Here is a 5867-nt window from a genome sequence, read left to right on the forward strand (position 1 = left end):
ATAGATTTCTTGCTTCTGCCACAAATTCCCCCAGCGGTGAGCCTTCCAACCTTCTAAGTATTCCTTTATATGTGGTTCAGAGTTCTGGGACCATCCCCTTAGCCTGCTTGGTCGGGTATTCTGTGTTGTTGTTGGTGGAGCTCTCTGCTATACATCCACCCGATCCGCCATCTTGTTTGTTCCTCTAACATTACCTTTTTAAAACCACATAAAAGGTGACTTTACTTATGGACCTCATCAGATGCAATACACAGAAGTCAAATTGACTACATCTGTGGAAAGAGACGGTAGAAAAGCTCCATATCATCAGCCAAAACAAGGCCAGGAGCCGACTGTGAAACAAACCATCAATTGCTCATATGCAAGTTCAAGATGAAACCTGAAGAAAATTTTAAAAAGTTTGTAAGAACCAAAATATGACCTTGAACATATCCCACCTGAATTTAAAGATCATCTCAAGTACAAATTTGATGCATTAGACACTAATGATCAAACACCCAGAAAAGTTTGGGGATGACATCAAGGACATCATACAGGAAGAAAGCAAAAGATCATTAAGAAGACAAGAAAGAAGAAAAAGGTGTCAGAAGAGACTTGAAACTTGCTCTCCAGCATAGAGATGCTAAAGCAAATGGAAGAAATGAGGAGGTTAAAGAGGTGAATAGATAACTTCAAAGGGAAGCTCAAGAAGACAAAGTTAAATATTATAATGAAATGTACAAAGATCTGGAGATGGAAAACCAAAAGGGAAGAACATGCTTAGCATTTCTCAAGCTGAAAGAACTGAGGAAAATATTCAAACCTCGACTTGAAATACTGAAGGATTCTTTCGGCAAAATATTGAATGATGCAGAAAGCATCAAATGAAGATGGAAGTGATGCACAGATTCACTGGCCCAAAGATCATATGATATGATCAAGGACTAATAGTACTGAAGGAAGACTCCCAATGTACACTGAAGACATTGGCAAAGAACAAGACTCGGGAATTGAAGGAATACAAATTGAAATCTTTCAACAAGCTGATGCAGCATTGTAGGCATCTGTGCAATGTATGCCAAAAAATTTTGAAGACAGCTACCTGGGCAACTGATTGGAAGAGATCCATTTTTGTGCCCATTCCTAAGAGAGGTAACCCAACAGAATGCAGAAGTCATAGAACAATAACATTAATATCAGATGTCAGTAAAATTTTGCTAAAGATAATTTTAAAATGGCTGAAAGGGTTAGAAAAAAAGAGGAAGACCCCTAGCAAGATGGATTGGCAGAGTGGCAGCATCAATGTGCTCAAGCGTGGTAACAATTGTGAGGTTGGCCCAGGACTGGGTAGTGTTTTGTTCTGTTGTACATAGGGTCACTATGAGTCAGTACTGACTCGGTGGCACCTAACAAGTCAGCAGAGAATCCCAGAAAGATGCTTACCTGTGCTTTATAGACTATGCAAAGGTTTTTGATTGTGTGGATCATGACAAGCTATGGACAACACTGCAGAGAATGAGTATTCTGGAACACTTAATTGTACTCACAAGGAACCTGTACATAGACCAAGAGGCAGTTGTACAAACAGGGCTTCTTTGTAGGGTGAAAGGATCTGTGAATATGAAGGGATATCACTCTTGTGATTATGTTATATGGCAAAGGTGAAGGAATTTTGCAGACATAATTAAAGTTCCTAATCAGTTGGCTTTGGGTCAATCAAAAGGAAGATTATCCTGGGTGGCCCTTTAATAGAGGGCTTAAGCTTTCTCAAAGCTCAGACAGTCAAAGAAGTCAGAGATTCTCCTGCTGGTCTTGAAGAAGTGAACTGCCATGTTTTGAGAGGAGGGGACCACATCAAAAGACTGAGGACAGACTTTAAGAGATGAATGTCTTTCAGCTAACAATTAGCAAGAAAAAAGAGACTTCAGCCATACAAACACAAAGAAATAAATTTTTCCACAATCAGGACTCTAGGTAGGAAGGCAGTTGATACTTGATAACAGAGTACCCAGTTTAGCAAAGCCAGGATTCTTGGTCCATGGAAACTGTGAAATAATAAATGTGTGTTATTTTAAGCTACTAAATTTCTGGTCATTTGTTCTGCAGCAGTAGAAAATTAATATACATTCATATGACAAAAATTTTAATTAAGCAGTCTCATTGCTGGTAAGGATGCATTGAAACAGATATTCATATGATGTTAGTATCAGTATCAATTACAGCCTTTCTGAAAAGAGTTTCACTACAGTATGATATTCGGACCTCTGTCCCCATACTTCCATTTCTTCTTTAGTAATGACACTAAAATTATAAATAGGATGGCATTTACAGAAATACGATTTATAGTACTATACCCATTCCTCACTTATCGACATGGTTAGGTTCCAATGACCAGGCCATTCTGCAAAAATCAGTTGTATGAGAAAATGGACGAGGACCACATCAGATCACAAAATGAACGATAGCTGTATCATTGTTGTTGTACAGAGATTCCAAGGAGCAACTGGTGGGTTCCAACCACCAACCTTTTAATTAGCAGTGCAGTACTTCTCCTACAGTGTCACAGATGAGCTATCTGGTAAATGTTTGTCTGTTTGTGCTCAACAAATCGCTTCTGATTGAATGAATAAATGAATTTGTGAATGGGCACTCTGTCTAAAATTACGATCTTCCAACATCCGCTCTCTACTTGAATTTTCTCCCTATCAATTCTCATAATCAAATTTACTATTTCTTTACTGTCTCCCACTACTAGAATATAAGCTACATGCAAACAACTATCCCTGTTTTGTTTGCTGCTGTCTTCTGAGTGTTTCCAATAGTGCGGAGCACATTGTTGCTCAGTAAGTATTTGCTGAATGTTGTTGGGTTCCATCAAGTGAATTCTGAGTCATAGCAACCTCATCTGATAGAGTAGAATGGCCTCGTAGGGTTTTCTTGGCTAGAATACTTTTTGGGACAGATGATCAGGTCTTTCTCCCACAGAGTCACTGGATGTGTTGAAATCACATCCAGTGACTTCAGTTAGCAATGGAATGCCTATTAAGTCTTTATGCCATCAGGGGTCCTTGTTTATTGTTCTTAGGTGCCATTGAACCAGTTACAACTCATAATCCCAATGTACAACAGAATGAAACATTACCCAGTCTTGAACCATGTTCACAATTGTTGTGTTTGAACCCATTGTTACTGCCACTGTGTCAATCCATTTCATTGGTGGTCTTCCTCTTTTGTGCTGAACCTCCGCTTTTCAAGCATGATGTTCTCCAAGGACTGATCCCCCCTGTTAACATGTCCAAAGCACAAGATACAAAGTCTCACCATCCTCACTTCTAAGTAGCATTCTTTCTTTTCTTTTAATTAAAGTTTTTATTGTGAACTGAGTGATAGTTTACATGGGAGAACACCAGTTTTACACTCATTTCATTGCAATGATTACAATCTCCTCCGTGCATCATCATTCAACAATATTTGTTTCTATTCCCTCTGTTTTGTTTGTTTGTTTTGGGGGGGAGATGTACACAAAAACACTCAGGAGTATAGAACAATTTCAACAACCAAAGGGCACATTCTACAAACCTGCCTCTTGTCTGCCAGCACTCAGTCTTTCTCTTTTCAAGAGTCTAGAGTCCTCAGCTGCTCCCTCTCTCCATGCCATCTCTGCCTCCATCTCTGGTGTCACTGCTTCTCTGGATAGGGTCCCACATTCCACCCGTGCTCTTCACCCTTTATGGTCTAAGGCGCATTCTTGCTATACTTCTTCCAAGATAGATTTGTTTATTCTTCTGGCATACCATGGTACTTTCAATATTCTTCTCCAACACCATAATTCAAATGCATGGATTCTACTAAGGTCTTCCATATTCGTTTTCCAACTCTCACATGTATATGAGGTGATTGAAAATACCATGGCTTAGGTAGGCTCACCTTAATCCTCTTGGTCTTGAACACTTTAAAGAGGTCTTTTGCAGCAGATTTGCCGAAGGCAATATGTCATTTGATTTCTTGATTGCTGTTTCCATGAGTATTGGTTGTGGATCCAAGCAAAACAAAGTCTTTGACTTCAATTTTTTCTCCATTTATCATGATGTATTTATTGGTCCAAAATTGTGAGGATGTGCATTTTCTTTACATTAAGGTGCAATTCAGATCTAAGGCTGTGGTCTCTGATTTTCATCAGCAAGTTTTTCAAGTCTTTTTTACTTCCAGTAAGCAAGGTGTCATCATCGGCATATTGCAAATTGTCTGTAAGTCTTCCTCCAAACCTGATGCCATGTTCTTCTTCATATATTCCAGTTGCTCAGATGATTTGCTCATCATACTGATCAAATGGTGAAAGGATACAGCCCTGGCAAACAGCTTTTCTGTTTTTAAGCCGTTCAGTAACCCTTTGTTCTGTTCAAATGACTGATTCTTTGTCTATGCACAGGTTTCTCATGAATACAATTAAATGTTCTGGGATTCCCATTCTTCACAATGTTATCCATAGCTTGTTATGATCTAAGCAGTTGAAAGTTTTGCTCAAGGTCATATAGAAATGGCTACAATCGTACATTGACAGAGAACTTCCAGAGGTTCAAGCCGGATTCAGAAGATGCTGTGGAACGAGGGATCTCATTGCTGATGTCCAATGGATCTTGGTTGAAAGCAGAGAATATCAGAAAGATGTTTACTTGTGCTTTATTGACTACATAAAGCCTTTTGATTGCATGGATCATGACAAGCTATGGGCAACATTGTGAAGTATGAGTATTCTGGAACCTTAATTGTGCTCATGAGGAATCTGGACCAAGAAGCAGTTGTTCAAACAGAACATGGGAACACTGAATGGTTTAAAATTTAAAAAAAGGTGTGCAACAGGGTTGTATTCTTTCACCATACTCATTCAACCCATATGCTGAGCAAATAATCTGAGAAGCTGGGTTCTATGAAGAAAAACGTGGCATCAGGATTGGAGGAAGACTCATTAATAACCTGCAATATGCAGATGATACAACCCTGCTTGCTGAAAGTAAAGAGGACTTAAAACATTTACTGATGAAGATCAAAGACCACAGCCTTCAGTATGGATTACACCTCAATGTAAAGAAAACAAAAATCCTCACCACTGGACCAATAAACAACATTCTAATCAACAGAGAAAAGATTGAAGTTGTCAAGGACTTCATTCTTCTTGGATCAACTATCAACACTCAGGGAAGCAGCAGTCAAGAAATCAAATGGTATATTGCATTAGGCAAATCTGCTTGCTGCACAAGACCTTTTTAAAGTGTTGAAGAGCAAAGATGTCAGCTTGAGGACTAAGTTGCACCTGACCCAAGCCACGGTATTTTCAATAACCTCATATGCATGCGAAAGCTGGACAGTGAATAAGGAAAACCATAGAAGAATTGATGCCTTTGAGTTATGGTGTTGGGGGAGAGTATTGAAGGTGCCATTGGCTGCCAGAAGAACCAATAGATCCGTTTTGGAAGAAGTGTAGCCAGAGTGCTCCTTGGAGGCCAGGATGGCCAAACTTTGTCTCTCATACTTTGGACATGTTGTCAGGAGGGACCAGTCACTGGAAAAGGATATCTTGTTTGGTAAGATGGAGGGTTGGAGAAAAAGCGGAAGACCCCCAATGAGATGGATTGGCCAAGTGGCAACATCGATGGACTCAAATGTGGCAATAGTAATGAGGTTGGCCCAGGATCAGGTAGTGTTTTGTTATGCTGTGCATACGGTCATTATGGGTTGGTATCTACTCCATGGCACCTAACAATAACAACAACAACAAGAAGGCATCTTTCCGATATTCTCTGCTTTCAGCCAAGATCATCTGACCTTAGCAATGATATCCCTTGTTCCATGTCCTCATTTGAATCTGGCTTAAAATTCTAGAAGCTCCC

The sequence above is a fragment of the Chrysochloris asiatica genome, unplaced genomic scaffold (genome assembly GCF_000296735.1).
Source record: "Chrysochloris asiatica unplaced genomic scaffold, ChrAsi1.0 scaffold00296, whole genome shotgun sequence".
NCBI classification, from domain to species: Eukaryota; Metazoa; Chordata; class Mammalia; order Afrosoricida; family Chrysochloridae; genus Chrysochloris; species Chrysochloris asiatica.